Raw genomic sequence first — 13,895 nt, forward strand, 5'->3', positions numbered from 1 at the left:
AAGACAACAATATCCTCCTTAAGCAGAAGTGGTTTACCTTGCAGCACTGGCTTTATTATCAATATTTAGATTTACGAGACAGGCATGTAGCTGAAAATATTTCAATATTTAAGATCAAATAGTAGCCTTCTAACCAGTCATCTAATACGGTTAACTTGCAGTTGAAATCAGATCTCACTTTAAACTGGTTGTCCTTTATAAAGATGATCAATTGAATGTTAGTGTAAAAGGGAAAGTTGAAATTCTAACTTTTTACGAGTAACTCAGCCATTGGTGCAAGGTACAAATGAAAAAGCATTGGTGAAAGAAGATATCCTTAAGGTACCCCCTCTCATAAGATTTCTCTTGCTTGACATATCTTGATTCCAAAATATAAATTGCATGTGATTGGAAAGATAAGAATTGAACCAATCCAAGATAATGGAATAGATTCCTATTTTGCATATCAGTGTCAAAAGAAGCACTTAAGTAAAGCTGCACCCATACAGCATCAAAGCTTTTACTAATAAATCATTTATTATGGACTGCAAAAGAGATTCTGTATAATGATGCTTATTACCCTGAATGTCAACTATGCAAAACTTGGTTTTTTTCCACAAAGTCAGACTTTTCTAGAACTCTAACACTTTGGTCAATATAGCCAGATTTGAAATAGGACAAAAGTTAGAATAACCACTGTCTGCAGTTTTTCCCTTCAAGGTTGGGGTTAACATTCCCAACTCCGAAGAGATAAGTTAATCAAGCATGCCAAAAAGTGGTAAAATCACCTTGCTGTACAGAGTCCAAAAAGGAATCAAATCAAGTGCCACCGTAGAAGAATGTAAACTCTGAAGATGTCTAATAATACGTAGTTGTATCTGTCACTGCTTGAAACTGAGTCCAAAATTCCCTTGGTGGAACTGAATGAGTAACCAAATCATCTTCATTGACAACATCTTTGCATTTACCCTAAGATGGATGTTTTAAAAGAGCTAAAATTAGCTACCTTGCTATAAAATAAATAAAAATCTGCAAATCCTAAATAAGTTAACTCATTTTGGGGAGATAAACATGAAGGAGATTTTAAGATAGTTTATGCTTTAACAAGATGAAGACTGTTGGTCTCATATAATATTTTATTTATATAATCCTTTTAACTTCTCAAAGCCTTGGCACAGTAAAACTTACTCAGGGCTCTTTATTTACTTAGGCCTGAATTCTCTATAGGGTACCGATATCGGTGGCCGCCAATCACATGTCAATCAGGTGACAGCTCTGTATAGAAAATTGTGCCTGAAGAATAGGCGCTGGACATGTAGGTCAGGATTTTCCAGGCCAACATGTCTGGTGCCTATCTTTGTCATGAATTGTGCCTACTTAGGTGTTTTAGGTCACCTAATGCGTTAGCCATGTCCATAGTGGCAATAGAAAGCCTAAAGCACCTATGGAGGTGCAATTCTGACACCAATTTTTTTAGGCGCCTTGAAACTCAGTTAAAAATGTCATTTGAATGGCATTTTTACTGAGCTTTGGCACCTATCAGCGCGGGTTAGAGAATCCAGGCCTTAGCTCATGCAGTGAAATAGATCTGCAAAATTGAGGAGAAGGAACAGCTTCTGTTGAGGCTAGCAAGGTGCTATGAGGATTACTGTGCAACGGCTTTGTTGGAGCCCATGCAGTATTTTTGGAATAAGCGGAACTGGAGAATAAGCATAAAGAATCATCAAGGCATCTGCAGAAATATGCATGGGAGGAGGAAGAATAAAGCTTTGCATTTTGTTTGTGACAAAAAGATCAATTTGACATATTTGTCAGGTCAAAGCACACTATTGAGTGTTGGCTGATTCTGCAGGCTGGGTAAATGGTCTGCATCTGAATGGAATTAGCTTTGTAAAGCCCCAGACTCTCATTGATTCCCAAGAAAGACCAAGCCCCCTAACTTGTTCACATAAAACACAGCTCTTTTGGGACAAAATAGCTACATGAAGCAGTTACACAGAGTTATGAGCTCCATGTTTGCTGGACTGTACTTATGAGGATGTGCAAGGATGTGGTTCATACTAATCTGTCGAAGAGAATACCGATTCCTGCTCCTCAATTGCTAAATATATGGATCATATGGTAACAGGCATTACTGTGTATCTGGAGGGTGCTGCCACTGGAGTGCTTGCCTACAGTATTTTGGAATCCTTTGCCTAAGTATTTTGGAATCCTGGATGAATCTGATACAAGACTTCTCCAATGTTTGGAAGCCGAAGTTTGTAATGTAGCCACACAGTGCATTTGAGATGCACATGTCACTGCAGGTCAGGGCTGGAATGGTGGAGCATTTACTTCGTTTTCTTTGGCTATGCCCCTTAAGATCCAGGAAATGGAAGGTATGGAAGTTGGTTCCTTTGGTGATGACTGCACCTGGGGGTGGGGGGTCAATTCATTGTGCTGGATAAGGGAAAACAGACCAGTAAATAGTATGTTAAAGAGAAAGGAAAAAAATTACATTGGGAAATCTATGGGAGTGGAACATTAGACTAGTTAATGCAGTTGGCTGAGAAGCTGAGGAACTGGGTTCAATTTCCACTGTGGCTCCTTGTGACTCTGGGTAAGTCACTTAATCCTCCATTGTCCCAGGTATAAAACTTATGTTGTGAGCACTCTAGGGACAGAGAAAATACCTGGATGCAATATGTAAAATGCTTTGATTGAACCACAGATAGGTAGCATATAAATAATCTAATAATATGGAAGGCTTTTGGTGGTTTGGAGTAGTTTTTGGCCCTAAAGGTGGATAAAATTATGGAGATATCAATTTTGAATCAGACTCTAGCTAAACAGAATGAAGAACTTTAACAGCTTATGAGGGAGACTAAATAAATTGGAGAAGTTGATGGGAAAATAAGAGAATATCAAACTCTGATCCCTCAAAACCTGGAAACTATTGAGAACTTTAATAGAAGATTAAATTTGAGATTTAAAATTTCTCAAGTCCCCATTATTTGCACTTATGGATAAGGTGAAGAAATATTTCCAGGAAGTCCTTCATATTTCTAAAAGATTTGTTGCTACCTTAAACCAGGGCCATTTATTTTGCATGGGGAGATTATATAATACCGGGGAGAGAGGTTGAATCTTTGGTTTTAACAGGGTTTTTGGAAAATTCTCAATGGAAAATCCATTGTGGTCACAAGGTCTACAGTAATAGTGACATTTGCACTAGAGCCAGATAAAATGGAAATATATCATCATCTATTTTCTAAGACTGTTTCATTTTGTGACTGTAATGTAATGGTCTTTCCAGATTTATCCAGGGCATCATAAGCTAAACAGCTTTTTAGCCAAAAGTTTCTCTCAAAAGACTCCACTGACTAATCTTCTTTCTGTAATCTAAGGGCCTTTACTCAATCCTCATCCTTCTTGACTTGTCTGCTGCCTTTGATACTGTTAATCACAGCTTACTCCTTGATATGCTGTCCTCACTTGGATTCCACAAATCTGTCCTCCCCCTGTTTGCCTCCTACCTCTCTCCCATCGCACCTTTAGTGTTGGTGGGTCCTCTTCTGCTACTACCCCGCTAGCGGTTGGCATACCCCAGGGTTCAGACTTAGGATCTCTTCTCTTTCTACAACTCTTCCCTTGGTGCCCTGATCTCCACTCATGGCTTCCGGTATCACCTATATTCTGATGACTCCCAGATCTACCTCTCTACACCTGAAATTTCACTTAAAAGTCTCTGCCTGTTTGGTTGACATTGCTGCCTGGATGTCCTGCCATCATCTCAAACTAAATATGTCCAAGTTTGAGCTGCTCCTCTTTCATCCTAAACCCTCTGCTCCTCAAATAATGTTCGTTCCAGTCTCCTCTGCTCGCAACCTCCGACTTCTCATTTTCTATGCACATCCAACAAACTGCTAAGGCCTGTCACTTCTATCTCTACAACATCACCAAAATTCGCCCCTTTCTCTCTGAGCACATTATCTGGACACCTGACCACACTTTCGTAATCTCACACTTAGATTACCACAGTCTACTTCTAACTGGTCTCCTGCAGTGCCACCTCTCTGTGCAAAGCTCTGCTGCATGACTTATTTTTTACCATCCTCACTACACTCATGTCATCCCTCTTTCTGGTGTGAATAACATGAAGAAAGACCTGGTGAAGCTTGAAGAATGGTCTGAAATTTGGCAGCTAAAATTTAATGCTAAGAAATGCAAGGTCATGCATTTGGGCTGCAAAAACACGAGGGAACAGTACAGTTTAGGGGATGAAGAACTTATGTGAAGAGCGGGATTTGGGTTGATTGTATGTGATGATCTTAGGGTGGCCAAACAGGTTGAAAAGGAGACGGCAAAAGCTAGAAGGATACTACTAGGTTGCATAGGGAGAGGTATGGCCAGTAGGAAAAAGGAGGTATTGATACCCCTGTATAAGACTTTGGTGAGACCTCATTTAGAATATTGTATACAATTCTGGAGGCCACACCTTCAAAAAGATATAAAAAGAATGGAGTCTGTCCAGAGGATGGCTACTAAAATGGTATGTGGTCTTCATCATAAGGCATATGGGGACAGACTTAAATATCTCAATCTGTATACTTTGGAGGAAAGATGGGAAAGGGGAGATATGATAGAGAAAAATGCAGATGAGTCAAGTCTCTTTCATTTGAAATGAAACTCTGGAATGAGGGCACAGGATGAAGTTAAGAGACAATAGGCTCCAGAGTATTCTAAGGAAACACTTTTTTACAGAAAGGGTGGTAGATGCATGGAACAGTCTCCTAGAAGAGGACCTGGGATAGACAGGTGGGATCTCTGAGAGAGAAAGTGATAATTGTTACTGCGGATGGGCAGACTAGGGCCATTTGGCCTTTATCTGCCATCATGTTTCTATGTTTCTCTCCTTAAATCACTTCACTGGCTCCCTATCTGCCTTTGCATATAGTTCAAGCTCCTATTGCTAACCTACAAGTGTGTTCATTCTGCTGCCCCTCAATATTTCTCCTCTCTTCTCTTTCCTTATACACCTCCCAGAGAACTCTGTTCCTCAGATAAGCTGCTCTTAGCTGTACCCTTCTCCTCCACTGCCAATTCCAGACTTTGTTCCTTTCATCTAGCTGACCCCTATGCTTGGAATAAATTACCTGAGTTTGTCCCTCAAGCCCCTTCCCTTGTTTAAAGTAGACTGAAAACTCACCTTCAATCCATAACCCTACTCCCCACTGTCCACCAACCCAGCCAGCAGATTAACAGTTCCCCTTAACTGTATCCATGACATCCTATTTGTCTGTCTTGTCTGTTTAGATTGTAAGCTCTTTCGAGCAGGGATTGTCTTCTTTGTGACTCTGTACAGCACTGCACACATCTGGTAGCACTATAGAAATGATAGTAGTAATGAGTTTTGGAACTTCAGGCTCTTAAGATCAAATTCAAGCATGGTCAGGTCAAATATGAAACAATGGCTTTTGAAGCAAAAAGAAAAAAAGATCTTTCAAGTGATATAAAAAAATTTTAAAAATTGGACAAAGTACAGTTGAGATATTTGCTTGTTTTTGAAGAATGCCTTTTATGAAAGAGATATTACTTTCTATATGAAGAGTACTGTTATAGCTGTTATGTTTTGACTGCTAGGACCACATGTAAGGTTGGCTAATGGAAGTATTTTCAGTAGAAACAGCAGAAGTGCTAATTTAAACATCAACACTGGCTTTTAATAAACATATTCAGCAGTGCTAAATAGATATGTACTGGAATCAACATTACTATACATATTTCAAGGTTGCAGGGAATTATCAAGAAAAGCAGACCCCATGCAGATAAAGAAATAAACGTGTGTTAGGAATCAGGTATGAAAGAGAATCCACAGGTAAAGCAGTAACTAAACATAGGATAATGAGGAGGTAGATATCTTGTTGACCTAACAACATGGAAGTCAGCAAAGTCCTGAATGTGCAGGCAGAGGGGTCTGAGTAGTAACATTTGGCTCTGTGTGTATGTGACAGGATGAAGGTTTTCAAATTGAAAGAAGCTGATCTGTTAGAAAGCAAAAGAATGGAATATGCAAGAGCAGCAGACAATACACACAAAATGTGGGGGAAGAAGGAAACTGGGTGCTTGGCCTTGTGAAAGTCATGCTAAGAATTAGAACAAAGAAAGCAACAGAATTTTATGTAGTCTAGTTGCTAGAACTGCTGAGTGAGAACAGGCAAAAAGAAAGTATGCAGGGTATAAAAGGGGGTGTAGCACATATAGAAATTAGGACTCTCTGGACCATATCACTGTGCAGTGTTTAGGTTGTGAGACTTCTCGTGCAGAATATTATAGCTGATTTAGCTTCTCACAATAAGGCCCATACTAATTCTAATTTGATTAATTTAAGTTCAATTATTAATAAAATGGAGTGATTTTCTGCATGAGTGCGTCTGTGTGGTTACTCTGTTGAGAGAGTTATCAGCCCTTCTCAGGTATGTAGCAAAGAACTTGAACTTGAAGCAGTGTTAAGGAGCTGGGTAGTAACAGCTACAAGACAGCCCCTCAGAAAACTGTTGAAGTAACAAGTGTGTCTGGAAGGGCTTCCTTATATACTGTCGCTGAAGGGTTAGGACAGCTGTTGAAGTTGGTGATTTGATCATTAGGCATGTAGATAGCTGGGTGGCTGGTGGGCATGAGGACTGCCTGGTCACTTGCCTGCCTGGTGCAAAGGCAGTGGACCTTACACGTCACATAGATGGGATTATAGATAGTGATGGGGAGGAGCCAGCTGTCTTGGTACACGTAGGTACAATTGACATAGGAAAATGTGGGAGGGAGGTTCTAGAAGCCAAATTTAGGTTCTTAGGTATTTTCATTTTCAGAAGTGCTCCCAGTTCCACGCGCAGGACCCAAGAGGCAGGCAGCGCACCAAAGTCTCAATGCGTGGTTAAAACAATGGTGCAGGGATGAGGGATTTAGATTTTTTAGGAACTGGGCAACCTTCTGGGAAAGGGGGAGCTTGTTTCCCAAAAAATGGACTCCACCTTAATCAGGGGAAAGCTGACAGTTAACCCAGGAGCGGATGGTTCGATATGAGGCATCCTTGAAGGATACTATTGAAACAGGATATTTAGAGAATCCCAGTGGAGAGGTTCCAATATTAGTGAAAGAAAGCCAGGAGGGTTTAAAAGGAAGCCAGAGTAAAAGACTCAGATTTTCACTGTTTTCTCAGTGGCCTTTAGTTACAAGGAAAAAAACACAATTTGAAGTGTCTGTATACAAATGCTAGAAGCTTAAAAAATAAAATAGGACAGTTAAGAGTATATAGCACTGAATGATGAGGTAGATATAATAGATGCATCTTGGAAACCTGGTGGAATGAGGACAATCAATGGGACACTGTATTACCTAGGTACAAATTATATCATAAGGACAGAGTAGATTAAATTGGAGGGGGGGAAGGGGGTTCCACTAAATGTTAAAGAGGGAATTGAATCAAATAAAATAAACATTCTGCATGGCATAAATAGCAGTGTGGAATCCATAAGGATAGAAATTCCATGTGTGAAGGGAAGGAATATAAGAACATAAGAATTGCCGCTGCTGGGTCAGACTAGTGGTCCATCGTGCCCAGCAGTCCGCTCACACGGCGGCCCTGTGGTAAAAGACCAACGCCCTAACTGAGACTAGCCCTACCTGCGTACGTTCTGGTTCAGCAGGAACTTGTCTAACTTTGTCTTCAATCCCTGGAGGGTGTTTTCCCCTATGACAGACTCTGGAAGAGCGTTCCAGTTTTCTACCACTCTCTGAGTGAAGAAGAACTTCCTTATGTTCATACGGAATCTATCCCCTTTCAACTTTAGAAACATAGAAACATAGAAGATGACGGCAGAAAAGGGCTACAGCCCATCAAGTCTGCCCACTCTGCTTACCCACCCCCTGTCTATGCCCTAATGACCCAATTTCCTTATCTTGACCCTCGTAGGGATCCCACATGGGTATCCCATTTATTCTTAAAGTCTGGCACGCTGTCTGCCTCGATCACCTGCACTGGAAGCTTGTTCCAATGATCAACCACTCTCTCTGTGAAGAAATACTTTCTGGTGTTGCCATGAAATTTTCCGCCCCTGAGTTTGAGCGGGTGCCCTCTTGTGGCCGAGGGTCCCTTGAGAAAGAAAATATCATCTTCCACTTCGACACGTCCCGTGAGGTACTTAAATGTTTCGATCATGTCTCCCCTCTCCCTACTTTCCTCAAGAGTGTCGAGCTGCAATTTGTTCAGTTTCTCTTCGTACGAGAGACCCTTGAGCCCCGAGATCATCCTGGTGGCCGTCCGTTGAACCGATTCAATTCTGCGCACATCTTTACTGTAATGTGGCCTCCAGAATTGCACACAGTACTCCAGATGAGGTCTCACCATGGCCCTGTACAACGGCATTATGACTTCAGGCTTTCGGCTGACGAAACTTCTATTGATACAACCCAATATCTGCCTTGCTTTAGATGAAGCCTTCTCCACTTGATTGGCAGTTTTCATGTCTGCACTGATGATTACTCCTAAATCTCGTTCTGCTGAAGTCCTAGTTAAAGTTTCTCCGTTCAAGAAGTACGTCCTGCATGGATTTCTGCTTCCGAGGTGCATGACCTTACATTTCTTAGCATTGAAGCCTAGCTGCCAGGTTGAGGACCAACTTTCCAATGTAAGCAGGTCCTGCGCCATATAATTCTGTAAACTGCATACACTTACTATATTACATAGTTTGGCGTCATCGGCGAATAGTGTTATTTTACCTTGAAGCCCTTGAGTCAGATCCCCTATGAATATGTTGAAAAGGAGTGGACCTAGGACCGAGCCCTGCAGCACTCCACTAGTCACCTCTGATGTTTTAGAGAGGGTACCATTAACCACCACCCTCTGAAGTCTGCCACTCAGCCAATCATTGACCCATGCAGTTAGTGTCTCTCCTAACCCCATCGATTCCATCTTGCTTAGCAGCCTGCGGTGTGGGACACTGTCAAAAGCTTTACTGAAGTCCAGGTACACGACGTCCAAACACTCTCCCAAGTCCAACTTTCTTGTTACCCAGTCAAAGAAGCTGATGAGATTGGATTGGCAGGACCTACCCTTGGTGAATCCATGCTGACTGGGATCCCGAAGATTCCCTTCATTCAAGATCGTGTCCAATTTGCTTGTAATTAGTGTTTCCATGAGTTTGCACACTATTGATGCGAGACTCACCGGTCTATAATTCGCAGCCTCTGCCCTGCAACCCTTTTTATGCAGAGGAACGACATTAGCTAATTTCCAGTCCAGGGGAACTTTCCCCTTACTTAGGGAGAGATTGAATAGCTCAGCCAACGGTTTCGCCAGGACATCGCTCAATTCTCTGAGCACTCTTGGGTGCAAATTGTCTGGTCCCATGGCTTTGTTCACCCTGAGTCTTGCCAGTTCACTGTAAACTTCACCTGGTGTGAACTCAAAATTCTGAAACGGGTCTTCTGTGCTTTGTGTTGCCTTCAACTGCGGACCGTGTCCCGGTGCCTCACAGGTGAAGACTGAGCAGAAGTATTCATTCAGTAGTTCGGCTTTATCGGAATCTGCTTCCACGTAACTTCCGTCCGGTCTTTTAAGGCGTACTATCCCGCCTGTGTTCCTTTTTCTGTCACTAATATACCTGAAGAAGGATTTGTCCCCCTTTTTAATGTTTTTTGCCAGAATTTCTTCCACTCGAAGTTTTGCCTCCCTAACTGCCATTTTGACCGCTGTAGACCTGGTCCTATATTCTACTTTTGCCTCTCTTTTCTCCGTACGCTTGTAGGAGAGAAACGCTTTTTTCTTCTCCTTAATGAGGTGCGAGATCTCTGCGGTGAACCATTGGGGTTTATTGTTTCTTTGTCGTTTATTTACTGATTTTATGAAGCGGCTAGTTGCTTCATGTATGGTTGATTTCAGTGTTAACCACTTAGCTTCTACATCATCGGTCTCCGCTTGGTCCTGCAGCGTCTGATGGATGAAATCTCCCATGCGTGTGAAGTCTGTGCCCCGGAAATTGAGTACCTTTGTTTTCGTGTTTGATCTAGGGAAGCCTTTCCTAAGGTTGAACCATACTATGTTGTGGTCGCTGGAGGCTAGCATATCTCCTACTGAGACCTCTGAGACGCTTTCCCCGTTGGTGAGTACCAGGTCGAGGATCGCCTGGGCCCTAGTGGGCTCCGTTACCATTTGTTTGAGAGTGCCCTCTTGTTCTCCCTATCTTGGAGAGGGTGAACAACCTGTCCTTATCTACTATGTCTATTCCCTTCAGTACCCTGAATGTTTCGATCATGTCCCCTCTCAATTTCCTCTGTTCAAGGGAGAAAAGGCCCAGTTTCTCTAATCTCTCACTGTACAGCAACTCCTCCAGGTCCTTAACCATTTTAGTCGCTCTTCTCTGGACCCTTTCGAGTAGTACCATGTCCTTCTTCATGTACGGCGACCAGTGCTGGATGCAGTACTCCAGGTGAGGGCGCACCATGGCCCAGTACAGCGGCATGATAACCTTCTCTGATCTATTCATGATCCTCTTCTTTATCATTCCTAGCATTCTGTTTGCTTGTTTCGCCGCCACCACACATTGCGCGGACGATTTCATCGACTTGTCGATCAGAGTTCCCAAGTCTCTTTCCTGAGAGGTCTCTCCAAGTACCGCCCCAGACATCCTGTATTTGTACATGAGATTTTTGTTACCGACATGCATCACTTTAGACTTAGCCACATTGAACTTCATCTGCCATGTCGATGCCCATTCCTCAAGCCTGATTATGTCACCATGCAGATCTTCACAATCCCCCTGTGTCTTCACTACTCTGAATAACTTCGTATCGTCTGCAAATTTAATCACCTCACTCGTGCTACCTATGTCCAGATTGTTTATAAAGATGTTGAAGAGCACGGGTCCAAGCACCGAGCCCTGCGGCACCCCACTGGTGATGCTCTTACAGTCCGAGTATTGTCCATTTACCCCCACTCTCTGTTTCCAATGCTCCAGCCAGTTTTTAATCCACGTGAGTATTTCACCCTCGATTCCATGTCTCGCAATTTTCCAAAGTAGTTGTTCATGCAGAACCTTGTCAAACGCCTTCTGAAAATCCAGATATATAATGTCGACCGGATCACCCTTGTCTATCTGCCTGTTTACTCCCTCGAAGAAGTGCAGCAAACAAGTTCGTCAAACAAGATCTGCCTTTGCTGAAACCCTGCTGGCTAGTCCTCATCAGACCGTGTCCGTCAAGGTGATCAATGATGCGGTCCTTTATCAGTGCCTCTAACATCTTTCCCAGTACTGAGGTCAGACTCACTGGTCTGTAGTTTCCCGGGTCTCCCCTCCAACCTTTTTTGAAGATCAGCGTAACATTCGCCACCTTCCAGTCCTCCGGAATCTTTCCCAATTTGATCGACAGATTGGCTATTAGTTGAAACAGTTCAGCTATAGTCCCTTTCAGTTCCTTGATGACCCCCGGATTTATCGCTCTTAAGCCTATCAATCTGCCTGCAGAACTCATCTAGACTGACCGTTAACCCTGTCATTTTCCCGTTTTCGCTTCCAGCATATAGCCTGTTGGGTTCCGGTATGCTGTGTATATTCTCTTCAGTAAATACAGATGCAAAAAATGTGTTCCGTCTGTCGGCGATTGCTTTGTCTTCCTTTAGTGCTTCCTTTATTCCTTGGTCATCCAACGGTCCCACCGCTTCCTTTGCGGGTCATTTCCCCTTAATATATCGAAAGAACGGCTTGAAGTTTTTGCCTCCTTGCCTATTTTTTCCTCATAGTCTCTTTTGGCCCCTTTTACCACCTTATGGCACCTGCGCTGATGTTGTTTGTGCTTAATCCAGTTTTCGTCAGTTTTTGACCTTTTCCATTCCTTAAACAAAGTTTTTTCTGTCTCTGATCGCTTCCTTTACCTGGTTCTTTGTTCTTTTTTCTTCTTTGATCCCTTGTTGATACGTGGTATATATAGATTTTGCGCCTCAGTGACCGTATCCTTAAAAAGGGACCCAAGCTTGCTCTAGCGTTTTTAGTGTTCATCCTCTTCTTAATCTTCTTCCCCACCATGCGTCTCATCCCTTCATAATTCCCTTTTCGGAAGTTCAGTGTCGTGGTCGTCGTTCTTGACTGATGTTTCGCCCCTGCATCCAGGTCGAAGCGGATCATATTGTGATCGCTTTTCCCAGCGTCCCTTCTATTTCTACACCTTGTGCCATTTGTTCCTGGAATTTTGACCCATAGAGACTCTAACTTATCTGTCTGTTGTGGCATGTTCTCTCCAGTAGATTCAATTCCCTCTTTGATGTATATGGTAATGCCTCCTCCTTTTTGAGTTACTCTGTCTCTGTGGTATAGTTTGTATCCCGATAGCACCGTGTCCCTGACATTTTACTCAGTCCACCATGTTTCCGTGATGCTGATGATGTAAACGTTATCCATTTGTACCACAGCTTCTAATTCACCCATCTTATTTCTAAGACTCCTTGCGTTCGTGTACATACACTTGAGTTTGCAGTCTGTTCCCTTCTTGCATGTCCTCCTCTCTTGTGTCCCTTTCGGTCTATTTTGCCTGCGATCCGGTGAGTCTTCCTCTCTATCTTCCTGTACGGTATCCTCCGGGTATACCAGTTCCCAAACCATTGACTCTATCTCTCAGTCAGCTGTCGGCTTTCCCTTTCTTCCTAGTTTAAAAGCTTCTCTTGATGTTGCTTGCAAGTAGCCTCGTTCCACCTCTGCTGAGGTGGAGTCCATCCTTCCTGAATAGCTTGCTCTTCCCCCAGAACGTCGTCCAGTTGTGCACGAAGTGGAATACTTCTTCCTTACACCAGTGCCGCATCCATGTGTTGACTTTTGGAGCTCCATCTGTCTCTTCTCATCTGCCCTGGGTACCGGCAGGATCTCTGAGAATGCTATCCTCTGCATTCTGGTCTTCAGCTTCCTTCCTAGCATCTGGAACTCTGTTGTAGTTTCTGTTGTCCATGTTGTTCATCCCCACATGGATCACTACTGCCGTATCTTTTTCTTCCACACTGTCGATGATCTTGCTGATGCGGCTCACTATGTCTTCTACCTTGGCTCCCGGTAGGTAGTCACCAGCCGATCCAGTCTTCCTCCCGCTATGTGGCTGTCGACATGTCTGATGATGGAGTCCCCCACAACGATTGCTGTCCTCTCTATCTTCTCTTGATTCTCCATCCGCAGGTCTGAGTCCCACATGATGATTGCTGTCCTCTTTATCTTCTCTTGATTTTCCATCCACAGGTCCGTGTCCCTGGTATATGTCTGTCTCTCCAGCCGTAAGTCCGTGTCCTTTGTTCCCATCCATTTCCTTTCATCCTGGCGTTCGTCTTCTTGTGGGTTCTCTCCATTATTTCCAGATCTTGTTGCTGTGTCATCCATTTCCTCCTGGTGGCTGTCCGTCTGGTGGTCCACTCTCTCTGTAGGTGTATCCCGGCAGTTCCACTGTTGCTGGTGTTTTTCCACAGTCTCCCTATATGCCTCTTCTATGAAGTTCTCCAGCTCCCGGATTTCTTCCTCGATGGTGTCCTCCATCTTGATGTTCTCTGAATCTCTGTCTTTCTCCTCCACTGCTTGAAGTGTCTCCAGTTACAGTATTCTGCCCTCCAGGAGTCGGACTTGCTTCTTCAGGCTCTCCAGTTCTCCGCATTGAGCGCATACGTAAGACTGCCTCCCAGAGGGGAGATAGTCATACATATGGCAGACGGTGCAGAAAACTGGGTAGCTCAACATTCTGTTTCTGTCTGCTGCTTCCATTGCTGCCCGCTTGCTGGTCTGCTGTGACTGTCCTCTGTTTCTGCCTGGTTGTGTGTCTTCTGTGCCTGGTTGTGTCCTCTGTGTCTGCCTGGCTATGTGTCCTCAGTGCCTGCTGCGTCCTCTGTGTCTGTCTGGCTGTGTGTCTTCTGCACT

General features: G+C 43.4%; 1 protein-coding gene across 11 annotated transcripts in view; it reads right to left on the bottom strand.

Annotated features, from left to right (window-relative positions):
• RELCH (RAB11 binding and LisH domain, coiled-coil and HEAT repeat containing) overlaps nucleotides 1-13,895 on the bottom strand; it is a 403,047-nt gene that overhangs the window by 120,225 nt on the left and 268,927 nt on the right. Inside the window, exon 24 of one of the 11 annotated variants that reach the window (XR_004538477.1) lies at nucleotides 768-948. The exons of the other annotated variants lie outside the window; for them this stretch is intronic. The gene's annotated coding sequence lies outside the window, so the exon portion shown is untranslated. The remainder of the gene's footprint in view (nucleotides 1-767; nucleotides 949-13,895) is intronic. 11 annotated transcript variants of the gene reach the window in all.

Source organism: Geotrypetes seraphini, chromosome 2 (assembly GCF_902459505.1).
Source record: "Geotrypetes seraphini chromosome 2, aGeoSer1.1, whole genome shotgun sequence".
Taxonomy (NCBI): domain Eukaryota; kingdom Metazoa; phylum Chordata; class Amphibia; order Gymnophiona; family Dermophiidae; genus Geotrypetes; species Geotrypetes seraphini.